The sequence below is a fragment of the Episyrphus balteatus genome, chromosome 4, assembly GCF_945859705.1.
Source record: "Episyrphus balteatus chromosome 4, idEpiBalt1.1, whole genome shotgun sequence".
NCBI classification, from domain to species: domain Eukaryota; kingdom Metazoa; phylum Arthropoda; class Insecta; order Diptera; family Syrphidae; genus Episyrphus; species Episyrphus balteatus.
The window spans coordinates 261224-283793 of NC_079137.1; the positions used below are offsets into that span (position 1 = coordinate 261224).

The 22570-nt window shown below is 29.4% G+C and overlaps 1 protein-coding gene across 1 annotated transcript in view; it reads left to right on the forward strand.

The window, feature by feature from the left end:
• The window catches only part of LOC129918069 (dipeptidase 1), a 58673-nt gene that overhangs the window by 17267 nt on the left and 18836 nt on the right, over window positions 1-22570 (forward strand). The window contains exon 2 of the mRNA XM_055998416.1: window positions 15091-15183. The gene's annotated coding sequence lies outside the window, so the exon portion shown is untranslated. The remainder of the gene's footprint in view (window positions 1-15090; window positions 15184-22570) is intronic.

The window sequence follows — 22570 nt, forward strand, 5'->3', positions numbered from 1 at the left end:
GTTTTTGGTACGGATTTTTTTTCATATGTATCCTTTTAATTCTTATCATTCAATTAAATAAAGGCATGTTTATTTTTATGTAGGTATGTATTCTTGTTGCGAAGATTTAACCTCTAGCCTGGCAACTTAATGACATACAAATAAAGAAAAAAAAAAACTCTTTCTTAGACAGTCATATTTTTTTTTTTCAATAAAAGCAAGAATTCAGTTTTGACACACACATTTTCACGTCTGAAGAATTTGTTTTATGTTTTTGGCTATCATCCAAGGCCAAAAAACAGTTCAACCGAGAAAAGGAGAAATAAACACCATAAGCGTTGTTTAAACAAAGATAATAGACGAAAGCAAAAAGCTTACTACCAACCATAAATTATAAGTTAGAGTATGTACCTACCTACCAACTCTGTAGAGAAATGTACAGTTCAGATGGTCATGTGTGGAGGACTCTTAAAGCAAGAAAATACCATGCACACACTATACTAATGCAAAGCCACTTTTGGCATGGCCCTTTTAAGTGAGGCTGCTAGGGATTTGTTTCTTTTTCATTTCTTGTGCGAATTAACCTAAGAGACTTTGTTTGAAGAAGACCATATTTTTTTTCAGAAATATAGAAGAAAATTCCAAGGATTTCAGTAAATGAATTTAATGTTGAATAGTATTTTTGAGAGATATCTATTAGGGTGGGTCAAAAAAATCGAAATTCTTTTTTTTGATTTGGTACTCCGAAAAATCGATTGCTAGACCCCTCTAGAATATACACACCAAATACGAGCTCTTTATATTAATGGGAAGGTCCTCCGCTTTGCAATTTTCCATTTTTACATCAAGCTTCTACAAAAAAAAAATAATTTTTTTATTAATTGACTTTTTAGCAAATTTCTTTTCATATTCTTGTAGGAAATTGAACGCTCTACAAAAAAGGCCTTATACACTTTTTTCGTTTATCTAACCGTTGAATAGATATTTGAGGTCCAAAAATCGAGAAAATCTTTAAAAATTCGTTTTTTGTTCTTAATTTTGTAACAAATTGAAAAATTATAATGATCAAACGCGCAAGACATATTCTTGTTGGAAATTGACTGCTCCACAAAAAAGGTGTTGTTAACTTTTTTCATTAATCTAACCATTCTAAAGATATTCGAGGTCAAAGTTAAAAAAAATTATAAAAACATTTTTTTTAATTTTCCAGTTGACTGAAAATTCATTATTTTCAATTTAACAAGATATATTCTTGTAGGGGCTTAAACGTTCTTCAAAAAATTCCTTGGAATGAAATTGATTGCTTTAACCGTTTAGAAGATATTCGTATCCAAATCGCAATGCATACGGGTCATAAGAAAACTATTGAAATCAGTGAGCATTGGTTTGGATACGAATATCTTCTAAACGGTTAAAGCAATCAATTTCATTCCAAGGAATTTTTTGTAGAACGTTTAAGCCCCTACAAGAATATATCTTGTTAATTTGAAAATAATGAAGTTTTAGTGAATTAGAAATTTTTTTTTAACTTTGACCTCGTATATCTTTAGAATGGTTAGATTAATGAAAAAAGTTATTAAGACCTTTTTTGTGGAGCAATCAATTTCCAACAAGAATATGTCTGGCGCGTTTGATCATTATAATTTTTTAATTTGTTACAAAATTAAGAACAAAAAACGAATTTTTAAAGATTTTCTCGATTTTTGGACCTCAAATATCTATTCAACGGTTAGATAAACGAAAAAAGTGTATAAGGCCTTTTTTGTAGAGCGTTCAATTTTCTACAAGAGTATGAAAAGAAATTTGCTAAAAAGTCAATTAATAAAAAAATTATTTTTTTTCAGTAGAAGCTTGATGTAAAAATGGAAAATTGCAAAGCGGAGGACCTTCCCATTAATATAAAGAGCTCATATTTGGTGTGTATATTCTAGAGGGGTCTTGCAATCGATTTTTCGGAGTACCAAATCAAAAAAAAAATTTTCGATGTTTTTGACCCACCCTAATATCTATACAATTTAGTGAAAAATTATGGTATTTATTATACCATACATTAATTAATATTTAAAAAATAAACAAAAATAAGTACTTAACCTTTCAAATTTTTTTGTGAACAAAAGTATTATTTGTAGTTAAATAAGGAGAGCTGCTCAAGCAAAGTCCAGTATAAAATAATTTCTGGAAAATAATTTTATTTGGCTTATAAACAAACTACACACAACATTTTTTATTGAAGGAAGTGTTATGCAAACAGAAACAAAAAAATATAAAACAAAAAACACATCTTTCGGTGCTCTTGTATCAGTTACTGCTCTTAACACAGAATTCATAACGAATTTCTCGTTGAATATTCAAAAGCACAAATGCGCATGTAAATGGAATACCATAAATAATTTAGTAAAAACCGAGACAAACTGAGCGCAGGAAATCCAATATTCTGCATAGTTTTCAATGGTTGTTGATGCAATACTGATGATTTTGCTTGGGTTATGTTAAAGAAAATTTGTACAGATACAAGCATTGTGGTGTTTTTTATTTTTTCTAGAAATTGTTTTAACATTAAATATTTTCAGTGAAATATGTAAATTTAAATAAGCAAAAACTGACAAGAAAATGAAAACAGTTTAAGACAATTTTCAGAAATAGGTTTTGTTGTATGAAAACCACAATGGTGAACGAATATTGCATGTCTGGTTTTTTTTTTTTTTTTTTAGTTTCCAGTTTTAAGTTTAAAAAACAACCATTAGTAAAGAGGTTCGGTATTTCAATTTTGCAATCAACGTTTATTTTCTCCATAATTTAAAATTTTTTTTGCTATTTTTAACACCTTTTGATAATGACAAATCCAAACAAGCAAGGAAATTTTTATGTAATCATTATGAGGGTCCATGAGGGTGAATCCCTGTTTTTAGTTTCTATATTGTTTCTATTTTTGTGAAAGATCTGTATCGACTGATAACGATTTTGTTTTTAGTAGAAAAAAATGTTCCACATACGCCATAGTGACCCACTTATATAATACATTAACTATACTGCCCATAATCTCGTAAAGGTCCCAACTATATTTTTCATAATTTTGATTTATAGAGGAAAACAGTAAGTCCAATACCGCAAATTGCATATACAAATAAAAACAAATATTTGGAATTTTCTGACTTATTTGAAGACTTATGCCTGGTACGCTGCTCACGCTAAATTTTAGCTCCCATACAAATTATCGAAAAATTTTATTCGAGCTAAAATGGATCCCATACAAATTATCGATAACTTGTATGGGAATTTTATCTCGGCTAAAATTTAGCGCGAGCAGCGTACCAGGCTTTAGGCTAAAAAAAAAAAATGAGAATATATTAGAGACAATGCCCAAACTCCAAATATGCAAAACAATCAAAATCGAATTTTTTTTAGTTAGGGTCTTTACGAGATTATGGGAAGTATAATAGTAAGCTATTAATGTGGCTTAGCATTTCAATTTTGCAGTTGACGTTTTTTACTCTCCTCAATTTTTGTTCAATTTTTCACTTGCAATGCAACACCTTTTGAAAATAGGAAACCAAAACAAGCAAAATAACCTTTTATATGATCTCTATGTCATTAAAGTTATGTACTCATACATGTTCTTAGTTTCTATCTTGTTGGTAAATACAAAAAAAAAAAAAAAAATAAGTAACAGTCTTTATCAACTAATATCTATTTGACCCACTTCGATAAAACATAGGTACCTACGATATTTTTTCAAAGGCTATATTTTTGGCTATTATGTAAATCTTTCATATGTGGGCATTGGGTCGTTTAAAAAAATTAATTTAGTTTGTGAAATATGTATGTATTTAAAAAATTGGATCCGACTGCAGCTAGGAATTAGGCAATCAGATTATATGGTTCTTGTCTCTTTTTAATAAATAAAAAGATTAAAAATCATGATTGATAGCGGTTTAAATTTTTAATTAAAAAAATGTTACACATACACCACAGTGACCCATAATACATGATTGATTTTTTAATGGTCTTATTGTCAACAATTATATTTGGATTTCAATGATGAGGGTATCAAATGAAAGAAAATACATCAACCAATATTTAAGTATTCGTGAATATTATAACGAAGTTGTAACAAAACAGTTAAAAACTGGCTTAGTTTTTAAAGTATAACGGATTTGTAAATGTTTCTTCAAATAGAACTTAAAATTTGTCTGAAGTTTTGTGAGGAGAACGTCGTGCTCAGATTAAAATTTAGTCTTATCTGAAAACACTTTCCCAAGAACTAATATCTATTTTCTAGTTGAAATTAGTTCTGATCAACAAAAGGCAAAAAATAAAAAGAGATCAAATATTTTTTTTTAAACCTTTTAGTCATCTTAATTCATGTTTTTCTTAAAGACCACCCTTATACATATAAACTGATTTGAATTAGCTTGTCACATCACAAAAACAATATTAGTAACAGATGCTTTTCCTAACTCAAATCGTTAATTTCAATATCTTTTTGTGCTCATCAAAGTTGAACGTAAATGCACGACATTAATATTGCATATATTTAAACTCTGTCATAATTTACAAGCTATTTGTATTTGTTCGATATTTTGTTTATGTTTGAGATTGATAGATTTCCGCATTATATTTTATGAGGGTTTTATCTCATTGTTTAACCTCTTTCATTCATTTTAATATACAAAAATGAGTTTTTTTGAGTCCTTTATGAAAGTTATATTTATATCTTGTATCAGTAATAAAAAAGACCTATGTTTAGATTTTTTTTTTCTTTTCATTTCTCGTAATACAATAGACGATATTTTGTTTGCTATGTGAATGTGACTATAATATCGTAGGTAGTACTGTGGTATACACAACACATAAAAAAACATGAGTTTATTTTTATACCTCTATATTGAACTAAATTAATAGAAACCTTTTAGAAGAAGAAAATAATCCGTAATGCGGTTAATATGCCACATCCAACTTATTCTGCCCCCAATGGCATATGAGGTCAATAAAATGACTCATGATTTTCGACTTTTGTGTGCACTTGTGCCCGGAAAAGAGGAAAATGAGTGTGTTTCACAACATAGGAAAAAAATCTTTGTTTCTATAAATCAGAACGGAATTAATTTATAATTCAATTGGCTGGAATGACTGTTCGAGTTCGAGCTGGGCACAAAAATATGAAGGCACATACTGGAAGGCGTAATTGAATTTCTTTCAAGTGCACCATCACCAATCAATTATGTCCAGTGGTCACCCTTATGGAATATTTAATGCTTAGCTGATCAACCAATTATTTTAACACAAATTTTTATGTAATTAATAAATTATATGCTACGTAGAAATCTTGAGGGTCAATGTTAATTAAAATAAAAATTTGTTAAATCGGGCTTACTTTTATGTATAATAAATCAAGTATGTTTTGTGACTAACAATTAAGCTAACGACGGATAATTTATTTTATTTGAACATTGAGTGAACAGAATATTCGTTGGAATACAGAATTCTGCATATCTCCAATATTTTGTGAAAATAAGATTTTGATGCAATTTGTTTGATATAATTCAATACTAGAACTCTAAACCATTGGAAATGGTGAAATAGTACGACTTTGAGGGAGTAAGAAAATATGCCTGTTCTTTTATAGTTTAAGCATGTCTCATAAAAGTTTTTTTTTTGTTAGAAAGAGTGTAGTTGGAGCAGAAATGAATTTTTTCTTTCCATTTGTATAAAATTAAAGCAGTTCGAGTAAAAAAAAACTGCGGTTTATCTATACATATTTTAATGCTTCTTTAAAAATTCTATGTAAACTATTCTATGTATATTTTCATCCACACACATGCACCCACATCCGTATTTAGGTCAAACCATGACATTATTTTTTTTACTAATGACAAGACACTCGTTGCTGCTGCTGCCCCTGCTCATTATAGCGGCAGTTTTGCACTCAACAAGGCAACAGATCGATTTTTTAAATTTGCATTCGACAAAACTGATTCTTTCTTTTCATTGTAGGTATAGAGGCAAAGTATCTACATCTATGAGGAACCTACTGCAACATTTTTTGTTTTTTTTTTTTTTTTTTTTAATACACAACATGATTTTATCGCAAAGGTGCTACACCTTCTGCATCGCTGGTGTATAGCTTTCGGTCTCTTCCACGCGATTCACGCATTAAAAAACTCTGTACATCATCCAATATACATATATTTATATGCACTTCGTCCCCTCTTTCACCGCAATGCAAGAGCGGAACGGCGCGCGGCACTGCCTGTACGTATGTCATTTAGGTGCAAAATATTCCCCCGTGTAAAAAATAACATACATGTATGACGTACAAGGACATTTAACCCCTTGCAAATAGCTTAAATGTCGTTCTGTCACATGAAAACGCCAAAGTCGACAATGGTAAGTGTGCTTCCCAGTTTTATCGATTTTTTGGTGTTGCACAAGGCATCACCAACTATCAGATACAACACACAAACATATACAGATAGAAATGTACAACACTTTCGAAAGTTTTTTTTTTTACTGAAAATGAAGATGATGGTAATAATTAAAACAGGACAATCACCTCCGAAGCAGCTGGTAGATTAATCGTATGAACATGGTATATAGTCACGATGAAGCGAGCTAATATGTATGTGTGTAGTTCGCCTACAACCCGAACTATTTTCATATCCTCCAATGTTATGTAACCTAATTCACATACCTAGAGCAGTATAAAGGGAACCCAAAACGAATTTTATATCCTGCTCCAGTTAACTCTGCCTTTTTTTTTTTGCAGAAGCAGAAACATTTTCATTTATTCTCCCCGTGGTTGGGCTAGAGTGACCAGATCATCAGAACATTTGAAAGATATATTTTCAAATATTTTTTCAAAAAGACATTTTATTACATACATAATTTGAAAACAGCATTTAACCGAAATTGAAAAATTAAATTTTTGGAACAAAAAATTTTCTTTTATGTTTACGTTTACTGCTAAACATACAAATTCCTGCTGCTTCCATTAAGGTACTAAATTTTTATTAGAATTGTTCGAGTCGTTTGCAAGAACATTCGAAAAATAAATACTTGAAAAAAACTGTTTTCATAAATTCTACGTTTAAAAAATATTGTCATAAAAACTGAAAGACAAAGTTTTCGACCCACTTTTTTCCTGTGCCTGTACCTCTTGACGAAGGATATGAATGCCAATTTTAATCACAAAAGGGTAATTTTTTTCATATAGTGCAAAAAATGTGTACCGTTGGCATTGGTCCTGGAAAACATTCGTAATCACAAAAAAAAAAAAATACCTGACAGTGACAGGGGCAAACATTTAAATCCTTACCATGGCAAAGGGGCTTAAGATTAAAACATGTATTTAAGATGTCATGAAAACAAAAATGTATATCTGTGCTATCCGCATACAAACATGTGTACATACTCCTTGGACTTTTTTTTAAAGATGCAGCCTTGCTTCTGTAATTTTTTGTTTGTTAGTAAGATATTCTTTTATTTTCATTTTTTGTCTTTTTTTTCAAAGCCCTTAAACCAGTTTATGTATCAAATAATTTTTGCACATAAAGCTGAAAAAATAACTAAAATACTTATGAAAACATGAGGGGTAAAAAGTATAAAGAGAATGATTTACGCTATGCTCTTTATTACTCACGCAAATAACTGCTCAGAATGAAAAGTTTCCTTTTATGTTGCGACTACCTACCCAAACCCATTTACCTATGTGGGATACTACACAGTAGTGTCCTGTTGATGTTTTCATATAAAAAAAATAACAAAAATAAAAAAGGACCTAGACAAGTGTGCTGTGTACACATTTAACGGAATGGTTTCAGGTGAAAATGTTTTGCAAAGAAACACCCAGCAGCCCAGGAAAGGGGCTTATATGTGTATAGGTTGGTTTAAATTTATTTTGTTTGCTATTTTTGAGGTTGCACTTTTTTTTAGTTTTTTTTTTTTTACTTTTTAAGTGATAAATTCGTTAGCCACAAACATGTCTGTGTGAGCATGTGTCAGTCGTGTTTATTTTGTAAAGGAATTTATGTATTATGAGGGTGGTGGATTAAGGGTGTCGGAGTTTGTTAATTTTTTGCTTTCTTCAAATAAAGAAAATTATTGCAACAGCAAGTTTGTTTTTTTGTAATGTAAAGGTGTTATCTTTATTATTTCAGTCAGTCCGTTCTCAATTATTCAAAAATAAAAAAATAATGGAACCGTAGTCTTAAGATTATCATCTGATTTTTGTAATACTAAATATAATTATTATAATTGATATTAGTTGGGTTCTTTTGCTCACTAAATAATTCTTGAGAGATTGTTTTTCCAGCAATGATAGCATCCTTATTAAATTTTTTTAATTTTCAACATGTTTAGGTATATGTACATGTACATATATGTACCTACATATTTATATAGAAGCTTAAAGTATCTCATAAATTTTCAACTTCCGGACAACTTTTCTATTTTTTTCTCATAGATTCTTGGTTTCATTTTCTTCTCTTTCCAAATTTTAACATAACAAAATATATGGTCGGTATCATTTATCACTCCTAGTTCAAACAAAATTTTTATTTTTAATTAAAACTACCAGATTGCTTGTTTCTAAAATCAAATCGAAAATCCATCAATTTGATTAATAGTTGTCTTCAATACATATCTTCTATGATATCAGCCATTACAATTTTGATGGGAAAGCAGTCCTGAACATCAGTATTCAACGCATACATACATGATATAAAGTTTGTTTAAACGTTGTTGACAGATTTGAAGGGATATGATGGAAAAATGTTTTGTTTTAGCTTTTTTTTTGGAGGTATGCCAGTTCCATACATAAAATAAGACATGATTTTCAAATGATAACGAGTTCGGTTAAAAACCAACAACAAATATTTGTTTAAATTCACTTTTTTTCTTGCACCAAAATAAAAAGGCTTTCATCCAAAGAAAATTTTAGAGATATAAACTTGATTTTTCTTTGAAGCAAGTTCAACATTGAAAGAATGAAGATATCTGGTTGGAAACTTCTTCCGGTCTCTATATCTTTTATTTTTAAACAAGCAATTTAATTCAGATAGCTATTATCATGATAGCTCAATTACTTTCAGCTTGAACAAAACAAACAATTTTCGGTGTGTTGAAAGAAAACATTTTTACTTTATTTTTACAATTTTCAAATTGAAATTGTTGCAAAAAAGTAGCTGCAGCAGCTTTTAGCATTCGCAATTCTAGTTATACAAAATGGTTTGGGCATACATTAATGCGCTATTAAACCGTTCTACAAGTCCGTCCCATAAATTCGTATATTTAAATCTTATATGTATTTCTTTTTATGAACAATAAAAAAATTAAATATTATATTCTGAAATAAATTTCATAGAACAAAAAACAGATCAAGAATATTTATATAAATAAATCCTTTAAAAGAATAAAGATGGCATCAGCTAAAAAATACACAGATTTTGGCAAAAGTGTACAAAATTGAATTTTCTAAATATATGCAAGAGCTATACAGATACGATTTTACTTTTGCAACATAATGCTTCAGCTAATTCCCATTCCTTATAGTGCACTCTTGTTTGATGCACTTCGGTTGCCAAAGTCAATAGATCGTATAAGGGTATAAGGTTTGTGTAGGGAACAACGACAGCACAGACACACAAACAGACTTTATGCATTTCTCTCAATTTTTTTTAAGCTGTAAATTTAAAAGCAACTCAACATTTTTTTCCCATTTCATTTCTAATGTGAATGAATGGCTTAAGTACTTTAAAAACAAGAATGCACTTAGGATTTAGAGAAAAACTTTTCTTCATTGTCATTTTTGGGGTTTTACAGTTGTTCCTATTCTCGTTCACCGTTTTACATCTAGTGGCTTAAGTTTAAAATAAATATTTGTATATAAAATTAAGTAAAACATGATTAACACATTTATTTTGATGTGAAATTGTGTGGAGGAGTTTTCCTTTCAGGTGTTTATTTTTTCATAATTGAATAAATTCATCGTACAATAAATTCTGTTCTTGAATTTTAACTCTCTGTTTTTCTTTTTAAATTATGTTTATTTTTTTTTTATTTCTATTGCTGTGCGAAAGCAACGTCAAAGGATGAATGAAAATATACCTAGAGAGAAAGAGACCTTAATTAGAAAGTTCATTGATAACTTCACCTACAAAGGAGCTAATAACTTTTCCAATTTTAGATATATTTCAAAGTTTATGCATTAAGTTCATAAATCAATATAATCATTTGAATTAAAAAAAATAAAATGCACGACTGGGGTCGCACGTACTTGCTCTTGCAGTTCAAAGCACTTTTATGTTAGTCTACTTGTAGATTTAAAAAGCTGGATCTAAATTTTAAAAAAATTGATATTGGGGAAGAGCCGAAATTTAGGGCAAAATTTTGTTAAATGAAAAAAAATTTTTTTTGTTATTTGACTTTTTTGAGAAAAAATAAAAATGCAGTTTTATTGCCACTGCTTTAAATATTACGTATACAAAGTTTAATCAAAATCGTTAGAGCCGTTTTCGAGAAATTCGTAATATCGTATTTTTTCGTATGGGAGGTATACGTTCTAAACGAGATATGAAAAAACAAAAAAAATCAACTTTCAGAATTCCATAAAAATCATCTGTACCAAATTTGAAGAAAATCCATTAACCCGTTTAGGCTGTGGAAATGTGTACAGATGGACGCACAGACGCACAGACGGACGGACGGAATTGCGGGACCCACTTTTTCGGAATTCTCCATCATCGTAATGTTGTTTTTGATTAAAACCTCAATTTATTTTTTCGACACGAAACCAATACTTGCCCTATAGAGCAATTAAAAATGTTTTACTTTGAATAAGTTTGCTCTTTGCAATCGATTTTATATTTTTATTTATGTGTAGGTGGAAACATGTAAGAGAATAGTAGCTACCTTTTATTCTAAATCATTTAAGATTAAAAGGATTTAAAAGGGCAAGAATGACTTATTCTGTTAATGATGCATAATTCATCAGTATAAACATCTGTTAAATTCCACCTACAGAAAACGTGTATTTATATTGTATGTAGTTCAGCTAACAACACAAATAATACGAAGAACTACGAAAATGTTTAGAATCGATGGAAACATTTTGAAAAGATATCAATTTTAACAATTTTTCTTGGTCCCAGGATATCATCTTATGAATTTCTTAGTACTGATGACCATGTACTTTGTATAGTAGCAAGCATCTGTACAATGGAATAGCAGAAATCCATTCATTAAAATTAATTTACTCTTTCAAGTTCAATGACTGCGCTGTCAAGCCATCAAAGGTTTTGTCCACATCCTGCCAAACTTTAATTAAGCACGAAAATTAAAAAAAAAAATCATAAATTAGAATTTTCTTCCTAGAGAATGAAGTCAAATGAAACTAGATGGCAATCCCCACATCACACGACACGAGTTTAACGACTAAACCTTCCATGTTCTTTAATGAAAAATTAAAATTCAGTTGAAGTAGGGAAAAAATACTCCTGACTTCTCCACAGAGAAATTAACTTAAAAAATAAATGGCGAAAATAAAGTTTGTCTATGCACAATACTGCACGAAATTACAGGTTATCTACTCTAAAATGCATCCTGCCGAAGTTGAGAAGCTCTGGAAAAGTTTATTTTTTTTTGTTGCTCTGTTGGAAAGGATTTACCTGTGCTAGTCTACCGTTTCTACACTTTTTGTTTGTAACAAGGTGAATATATGAAACTGAATTGACCGTAGAAGTATAACGAGAAAAAGAGAATTCGTTGTTGGCTGTTACAAAATCCCGCAGGAAAATAAAACTTCAAACTATACAATGTGGTTCAACATAATAAATTGCGAATGGAATTGCTATAAACAGCTCGTAGAAAGTTACAATGTTTCTGGTAAGAGTATCTACTCGTAGATTTAAATGTAAAAGCTAAACGCAAATTAAAAACAAAACCGTAAGACTTAAGTAGAAAAAAGATTGCACTTTTTGAAGTTGGTTTTGTTTGAAGTTATTAATTATATTTTCAAAGATTTTGAAAAACTTTTTCTATGTAAAACAAAGAGAAGGGTAAAATTTTAATTTGAAGTTTTTTAGATAAAACAACATTTATATTACGTTAATTAATTAATGGATGGAATATTTGACTTTCAATTAGAATTTTAGACAACATAATTTATCATCTTGATTTTAGCTATTGCTTCATCGCAGGACGTTATTTAAATAGTCAGTATTATTTGGCATAGTCATTGTTGACATTATTTGTGAAGTTGCTTTGAAAGATTAATTTGAAAATATTTTACTAGCGCATAGATAGTCCTTGAATTCGTGTGGGTAAAAAAATATATTTTCTATTTTATTTTTATGTTGAAATGCTGAGCGAGCTATTTATAAGTATAATTCTTCATTAAGACGAACATTTCAGTTCATTGTGTGAATTATGGTTTCTTTAGAAGAAATAATACCTATGCAACTAATATTTTTTTTTTTAGAATTAGAATTAGAATCGAACTTAGTTCTATTTTGATCCCTATCGGTGCCATTTTTTTTTTAATTCTTATCAAAAAATATTTGTAAATTATTTTTCTTCAAAATAAACCTTGCACTAAAATATTTAAGTTATTTAAGAACATTCATTTGTTTTCCAGATGCAAATTCATTTAACGTTCCAAACAATATGAAATAAATCTTGAATTTCAATTTTTTCCTAGGTAGGTACTGCAAATGTAAAACTTTTTCGTGCATCATAATTTTTCTACCGATCGCTAAGAAATAAGCTAGAAAATAAGTAAATTTTCTCAAAAATAGTACCTTACAAATTTGCAAAATTTGCAGATGTACTAGCAAAAAAGTAAAAATTAAAAAAATAAAAAAAAATAAAAAAAAAAGTTGTGACAGTTTGAAAGTTAAAATTCATTGAATACTACGCCATCTAGCAACCAGTAGAAATTACCGGTTCGGATTTCGGTTTGTGTCTCTGCTGTCGCAATTTTTATTTTGCGCTTACTGATATTTTCTGTTCTATGGCCGAGTGCATTGAGATGTTGTTCTCATCATCCGAAAGCTAGGGGTACGGGGTTCGATCCCTGGTGAAAGTTTATTTTTTCTTTTATTTTTTTATATTTTTTTTTATTTTTTTTTACATTTTTTATATTTTTTTTATTTTTTCAAGTTTTGTTTATTTATTTTAATGGGAATAAACCATTTTTTCGTAAAATTTGAAGTAATAGTGAATAGTTCACAAGAAGAACATCTAAAAAATACAGAAAATGGGGTTTTGTACCTACACTGTACGTCCTTGAACCATGGTATTGAGACAGATGTTAATAATATTTAATTTTCATGTTTTTCCCCTTTTATTTAAACAATCCTTGAATATCTTGAATGCGTTCAAATTTAAACGAAAAAACGCCATGACCTTGCCTCGTTTAGAAACAGAAAATCTCATTAAAAAAAACACCTAGAGTAGGAATTCAGACTCTGTACTCCAGAGACTTCGCACACCTTGATAGGTATAAGAGGTGTCCTTAAACATTATAAAGTAGACTTTAAAGTTTTATATTTATCGTTTAATTTACAAAACAACCATTATGAGTTTATACTTCATTACAAATTATGCATGGTATTCTAAATACACAGATACGCACTTAAATAGAAAATAAATTATTTAAAACACAGCCGCATTTGAAATAATAAGGAAAAGATAATGTTTTCTGATATAATTTTTCAAGCCAAAAACAGCTTTAATTAGGATTTTTTTTTGTGTAAGAAAACATTAAGTGGAAAAGTTTTTTTTTTTTGTTTGAAAACAGAAACAGGATGCATAAAAATAAATTCACATAAATTGCTTATAATGAAGAATCTATGTCATTCTGCTGTAGTTGACGGAAGAACCATTAGCAAATGCCACATTATGAAGTTAAATATAATAAACTTTATAATAAATGGATAAAGGAATTCATCATTAATAATAATAGTAGAACGGAAGTTGATATAGTTTTTTTTGAAATGTAAACTTATAAGAGGGATAAGGTAGCAAGAATTAGAAGACTTCCTTCAGGATGAAGTTTGAAGATATCATTGGAAACTTGGATCTGCATAAAATAAGAAGAATTTCATTACCTCTTCTTCTTCCATTGAATTTCAAAACATAATCAATATTTTATTCTTCAATCCTCAAAATGGTTTTATGTTGTTTCATAAAAAAAAAAACGAAACTCAACAGTGATAATCTTAAAAGCATTAATTTTATTTATAAATTCCATTTAAAGATGCACAAACATGCATGTTATCCGGCTTTATATCTAATTTGGTTTACCCTTTCAAGTTTAACCCACCAAGAATTTAAGGATTCAATGAATATGATGGAGATATAATAAAACGATATCTTGTTCCTTACAATATTCAAAACCATTGTGTGGCAAAATTCATGGAAAATCATTAAATCCTTTGCATTTCTCTCTTTTCTTTTTTTTTTAATTTTCCTTTTTTCTTGTTCTCATCAGAATAAAACAATGAAATAATTTTCAAATCATGAAAATCAAATCCCAAATCCATTAACGAGCTTGTGGCCCCATTATTTTCCACGGAGGAGAACAACACAATAGTGGCTAGTCATTTCATTTTTGTTTTATCAGGAGAACACTGAAATTCCTATTATAATGAGGAAAGGAATTCACTGAGGAAGAAGCAGAGGGGTCATAAAAAGAGTATTGGGATGGGTGAAAACATTAAACAAAATGATAACAAACGACTTGCAAAGTACCTATATTTTGTCGTTTATACAATATAATTTTTGACACCCCAAATAAATTTGCTAAGTTGTTATATTATTATACTCGGGGTATTGGATTAGGGTTAAACCAGGCTTTTTCCCACATAATTGTTCAACTCGACTCGACTCGACGACAACATGGATAATTGAATTTTTACAATGAATTGAAAAGTTAAACACAAAGGCTACAAGAATTAAGGTCTAGCTAATTAATTTAAGTGCAAATCTTTGTTCAACTTGAGAGGGTAGATAGTTTGTCATTTTGGATTATGTTTTAAAATTGATTGATTTTAATGCAATATTAATGTTATTTGTTTAATATTTTGACACTAATCAAAGTTTCTTAAATTTCAGATTCTTGTTTCGGATTGATATAACCACTATATATTGATATATTCATCCAATGCCATCTTCCATGCTACTTTTAAGGAAACCCAGTATATTTTGGTGAGTATTATTTTTTGTTTTTATTAACTTAAAAAATTAATTTTTAATTTTTTACAAATTAAATATTTTTGTGTTTTTAAAAATATGATGATTCTATCTAAAAATCTAATTTTTTTAATGGAAATATGGGCATCACAATCATGCAACTTTTCAATTCTTTTTTTTCGGTTTTCTTGAAATTATAGGTGAAATCGAAGCTGTAGAATGTTAAGCTAATAATTTTACGATTTTTTGACGACTATTTAAATTTCACTTAAACTCAGTAGGTAGGTAAACAAGGCACAAACAGGAGTCCATTAAAAGATTAAACTTTAAACTTAATTTAATGAAAAGTGGTTACATTAAACAGCTTTCAAAATTATTAGTAAGCATATCGAAATTCTATTTATGGAGAAATACAAATACCTCTGTTGGGAATTAATGATTTCTGATTTCGTTGCATTTCACTAGATAGTTTTCTATAAATTGTGGGTAGCTAACATTGGTGATCTGTATTCGAATTTTCCTAAATGTTTATGAAAATTTAAATAAACTTTGCACCTCATTTGGTAATTCCATACGCATTTTCTACGAGATAAAAATTCCCAAGAGTTACATTACAAAATGCATTACCACATTTTACATCAATTTATTAGAACTGTGTGTTGCAATATTTCGTTAAGCTGAATTTAGAATTTAGAAAACTTACGAGTATATTTGTATGTACCTGCTATTGCAAAGGTTTGTTTTATCAAAATGATGGAATAGTCAATGCTTTTGAAATTTCCAAATAGTCTGAATATGCAAATATGAAGTAATAGATTTATTATTATTATTATTATTATTATTGATAAGAAGATTTTAAAATGCCATGACCTCAGAGCTTAAAAATGGAAAATACATTTTGGAAATTAAATGAGAAACTCATGACATGACCATGAGAAATATGACATCAATACTACAATCCCTTATATTTCGTCTGTATTCATATTGAAAAATATATTTAAAGTAGGTACAACATACACGTTGTCTGTGGTTTAGTTTAAATTGCAATTTTGAAATTTGAAATATCTTTTTTGATTTAAGATTGAAACATGTATGCAAACGATTGAGCAATAATTTATTGAAATAAAATAGTTACAGCTATACTTTTGTTGTTTTTTGCATTAAAATCTTGCTTTGTTTTTGAAAAGTCAATTTCGATGAGAAAAATAAATATTTAATATTATATTCATTTTATTTAACTTTTTAGATTGCAGAGATACATATGTATCTATACCTACATAATTATTTTAAACTTGTACTTAAAGAAACTTAGTCAAATTCATAAAATTCAATAAAATATGGCTACTTTTCAAAGTAATAAGAGTATGTAATTATAAAATATTGACTCTTTAAACCCCTTAATTAAAATGGACGAAACCACACAATTTTTATATTCAAATTACCAGCTATGACAAAATATTATGCGATATCAAATTAAATTTATTCATTGACAAATGATGTGAAACACAAGAAGCTACTACTGTTATATACATATTGCATAGCAGTAGATTATTAGATACAGAAACCACATACATACATATATCTAACAATAAAGCTTAATCGATTGCTTACAGTGTTGCTTGAATATAAAGCATTTGGGGATCACTAATTCGTAACAACTTAATTTTGTTAATCAAGGAAACATACATAACATTAATTATTCCGGAAGAGACCATTCCAGTCCGAAGTTCATGGACAGTGTTTTATATATCGACACCTTCTCGGTCATCTCATCTATAACAATTAATAATGAACTTTGATAACTATGTATCAATTAAAGCAACGATACAACCATCAGACATAGGCATCTAAATTATATGTAGTTACCTAATTTATAAATACATCCCTACATATAGCTTCAGAACTGAGGACTATTGATTTTATTATATCGTTGTCTTGTATTCAAGAAGGAAGGTAAATAATTAAGTTTAGGTATAACCTTTCTAACTTACTCTTTTAATGAGATTGATCTCGATTAAATAAACAATAATTTGAATTATTCTTACTGCGTGACCTTTGTTGAATTAAATATTTAATCCTATGTGGGCTTGAGGTCTTTACTTAGCTTTATCTAATTTATAAATCCGACGTTTCGAGTGTGTTTACACTCTTCTTCAGGGATTCTATTTAATCTAAAGAAATTAATCTTAAGATCTTCTTAATCTTTGTTTTGTTTTTTGGTTTTTTTGCTTAAATATTTCAAAATTCAAAAATTAAAAGTCTTGAAAAAGACGTTTTTGAAATTTCAATGATTAAAAACGTCTTTTTCAAGACTTTTAATTTTTGAATTTTGAAATATTTAAGCAAAAAAACCAAAAAACAAAACAAAGATTAAGAAGATCTTAAGATTAATTTCTTTAGATTAAATAGAATCCCTGAAGAAGAGTGTAAACACACTCGAAACGTCGGATTTATAAATTAGATAAAGCTAAGTAAGGACCTCAAGCCCACATAGGATTAAATATTTAAACAATAATTTGTGTCATGCAACTATCTACCTACATACAAATATAAATGTTGACTATTCCATGGATACTTTATTTCTCATTTTATTAAGCCTTGCAAATCACGTGAGCATTGAGCAAAGAGGCAAGGACTTTTTGTTTGATTTTCAAACGAACGAGTTATTCAATGTATATATTGCACTTGTGATTGTGCAATACAGAAATAAAATCAATTTGTGGCTGTCTAGTGTCTATTGATTTCAAAAATATCGATATAATATTTTTCAAGAGAGATGATGAATTATTGGCATTTATCAGTATATTATGAGTATTGTGCATAATTTTATTTTACCTCACAAAATATATACCTTAATAAATAAAACGAGTAAATATGTATGAAGAAATCGGCCCTGAACTGGGGTACACTTATACGTCATATTTTATTCAAAAATTTACTCCAACACGCGGTTTCTCCCCAGGACTTCTTGCTAAAGCCCTATTTTGTAGTAACACCACTACAACAAAGAGTTGCAGTCATAAAGATGCTGACAACAAGCAAATTTATACATATTGTATCGTGACTGTGGAACATAGGAGCTACCATTATCAGCCGTATAGCAGGAGGAATAAGAGCAGAACCAGCAGCAGCAATAACAGTCACAGCGGTAGTATCTTTAGAGCTAAATCATTTGCCATTCATAGTTGAAAGTCAATTTGGCAAACGATGGGCTCTTCTAGAATATTTTTGTTTTATTGTTTCATGGTTGTTTTTCTTTTTTTTTTTTTTTTGTGTTTTCTTCTTGTGTTTTGTGTGAAAAGTTCATTGCTTCATGAAAGTTGCAAAGCTGTGTTGTTGAAGTGGGATTTCCTGTTATTGCTGTGTAAAGTTTTAAGGACGAAAAACAAAGATATTGGGGTAAAATTTTGCATAAACTGAACAATTAATAAAATTTATTTCCATTGCATGTTTGGTAGAAATCTTTTAAGGACACTGTCCAATATTAAGAATAGAAATTAATAGGTTTTGGATGTTGAAGTAAGAATTTAAAAATCAATGAAAAATAAGGACGGACTTTTTTTGTACATTTTTGCGGTTTGTAACGGAATCATTTTACGATGATGGAGAAGTCAAATTATTTTACTTGATATACACATGTGCCCAAGATGGTTTCTTTTTGAAAACACACTTCAACTCAAAACGAATGCACATCTCTGAACCAGTATTTTCTTTGGAATTTAATTCAAATGTGGGTATCTAAAGTTAAGACAAAACCGGATTGGTTTTGGATTTCTTTGAACCTAATGTAATGATTCGACCCATATTTTTCTCATGGTGATGCTTTAAATATTTGTTTTTCTGTTTTTTAATTAAGATAGTGGCTAAGTTCGAATTAATTTTTAAGGTCACTATGGCGTATGTGTAACATTTTTCATGAAATTTTATTTTAGTGGTAATTGTATTATTCATATATGATTAATCTGACAAGTTGACCTTTGTTAACCATTAAAAGACTACTAAAGAATTTCTAAGAAAAGATAACAGCTTTGGAGTTCGATATCAAACAGTTTCAATTTTTTTTAAGAAGCTTTTATGTAGTCTTACAAAAATGTTCATAAATGTATTCCTAACCCAATGAACACCTTTTTTTTTTCGTTTACCGATAAATTTTCAAACGAATAATGGTATCATTGTTGCACGCTTTTCACACCATTTACATAGAAAAGGTAATTCAAAGATGTTCTAGCACCGTTGTCTACAGTAATTATTTTACAATTTATGTTATCTCCATACCCCCTTTGAGCTATTTATAGGTATAATTTATAAACGTATAATTTTTGCTAAATGATACGGCGTGCGAGCGATGTCAAGCTGTTTCCACGTCCTCATAACGTGCATGGATGTAAAACAAAAGAATATAACGCATAAAAAGAGAACAAAACAGAAAATAAAATCGTTTTATTTTATATTAAAAAATGGAAAAATAACTAAAAAAACAAAATAACATTCATAAGTAATGCCGCTCTCATTTTTTCCTATAAAACTGAGCAAACAATCATAATATATACCAACTTTGAATAAGAAGGCAAAAACTCTTAAACATTTCAACTTAATTAGCTTCATTCTCTGCATCCCGCCTTTATGGTGCAATTTCCCTCGAAAGCTTATTGGGAGGATATACGCATTTAAAATTCGCCCTCTTTCTACGTTTCTCCGTTGTCGTCCCGTTCCCGTCCATAGTGAGCAAACACCCGCCGGAAAAGTTCTGATGAATGTGTTAATATAACTTATGTGATAATTAATCAGGCCCGGGAAAAGCCAACGGGAAACGTTTTTGTTTCTATATTCCAAGAGCTGCTGCTCTATTCGCATAAGAACTCTCCATCTCGAGTATAGCCATTTTCTTTTTTTTTTTTTTTTCTTTTTGCTTTTTTTAATGAACTGGAAATTAATACTAATTACCATGCTAGAGCACAGAAAAGAAATCGCACTCTATTTAAAGTATTTTTTTTTTTTTTTTATAAATGAATTTCCGCAATACTAACTTTACATATAGAATGTTTAACAAAAGAAAACAAACCACATGCTAATTGAAAAAATGGAAGAAAATAAAAAAAATAAAACGCAGAATATTTCAAAGAACTAGGGGAATACGAAAACGAATACGAAAGAATTCCTATATAGAGCATACCTAACTCAAAACGTTAAAATTTTCTCTGCTAAGATCCTGCAATTTTTCATAGGATTGACCTCACAGTATGTGGGTTTTTGCCTAATATGAGATGATAGCTGAAACTTTGCTCTCTTGAATTTTAATTTTCCACAAACATACATTCCTACATCAATGTGTTAGCTGTTAGGTAGGAGAAAAAAAGCACAAAAAAGTCCAGATTATAAGAATATTTCAAGCACATTCTCACACATGGGAAAACTAGAAGCAAGAAGCAACGTAATGTCGTTCTGTTAGTCGTCGTGGTATAAAAACAAGGATACGCTCATAAAACAGCAAATGCAAGAAGTTGCGCCCGTTGGGATTTATATCTATCTCTACGCCTCGATGGCAGTGGACATGGACATATGCTCAAGTTGCTGTTTTCTTTAACTGTGAATTGTGCAGAGTTTATTTGTAGTTCTATACTCGTACTCATATTGATATGGAAGCGCAATGCAGATGTATCTTTTGACATACTGGAACTGGAAAGTGTGATTAAACAAGTGTACCTACTCTGTGTTCATATGATGCTGCCTTTGTTTTTTTTTATTTTAATTCAAATACTTAAACTAAAGGCAAATTTTATCCCCCTGCACAAAAATACATCCTCAAACAAAAGCAGGGCTAGATTGTTGAAAACGAGGGGTAGGGGTGTGTGTTTGGAGATATGTGATTGCTTGTTGCCGCCACTCTTGCCTGTCCCAGAAATGGAATGAGTTTTTTGTTAGTCTCTTCGGGGGATATCCTCCCTTTTTATCTAGTTTTGTGTTGAGAAAGATTAAATGGGGATCATGTATTCCTCCAAGGTAGTTACCGTGTAATTGTTCGCTTTTTTATATTTTTACCATCATGTTGCTGTGGAAAAAAAAAAACACAAAACAAAACAACAAAAATAAATATATAGTGCACCTGAATTGTTTTCGTTGGTGTGTGCTATCTTTTTGTATGGAATGGTTGCGGTAGCAACGAGAAAAACAAAAGATTTAAGTGTGAGAAGCCATTATTTTCTTGATATGAAAGAAAACTTTTTCTTGGATAGAGAAGAATGAAGCAAAAGTTAAGGGGGCCCAAAATGTGATAAGCTTTTTCTTAGTGGTAATTTTAAGAGTATGTGTAGGTACTTACTTAACTGCTTTTACCGTTGCTATTCTGGATGAGCATCATGAGAACGAATTTTTGTACGTTTCAATGAACAAAATGAACACCTTGAACTCATTACTTAAGAACAATACAGTATAACATAATCAGATTAAACTTATAACTCCGCAGATTAAGTTGAGTGAGGTGCTAAGTTAAAAAAAAAATTCAGGATGAAAGTAAAAACCTATACATATCTTACCTATAAGTCTATGTTTTGAGCCGCTTTTGGTCAGGATTCAACATAATAGGTACCTTTATTACCTATTTCATTAATTTGAAATAGAAAACTTTTGAAGTTTTCAGCTTCATTTTTTTTGTTTAAGATTCTGCTACAGCTGGAGTTTATTGTAAATTCTGAATGTTACATTTTTCTTGTATAATGACGAAATCCAGGTGTTTGTTTTTTTAATTTCTGCCAATATGATTCAGTTTTTAGTTTTCAAAGGAGGCAATATGGATAATATTTCCTGGTTGAAAACGAAACTTTTTTCGTTTTGAACCACACAAATAAATTATTTCTAATAACGTATAGTACCTACTTATTATCATCATTAATATTAGAACGAAAAGATTGTTGAGTTTGCAAAATAAGCCTTCTCTGAAAATTGTATCAAAAATTGCATTGGAATTTTTTTTGACTGGTCCATTTGCGAACAAGCGTGAATTTCAAGACCAAAATATAATCAATTTTAGAAATTTTTTTTCCAAAACCAATGTTTGCAACTTGATATTTTATGAGATTGCGATCCGTAACTAGCTTAACAAAATAAATGATTTATTGATTAATTTTGGATACTTATTTCCATGAGAATTAACAAGAATTAACATTTAAATGAAAAATTAGGAACTATAGTTAAAGAACTTAAATTGAACTTTAATAACTTTTTTTTTAAATAAAAGTAAAAAATATTATCGCTTACCTACAAGGCTACAAGACTTAGAAATACAGAGGTAGAAAATCGACTAAACCCTTTCAAATTTACGTCCGTCTTCTAACTTTATGTGTTGTTCTAACATTTTATAAAGAAAAAAAAAGAAATATTCTCTTTTATCGTTTCCTACATTTTT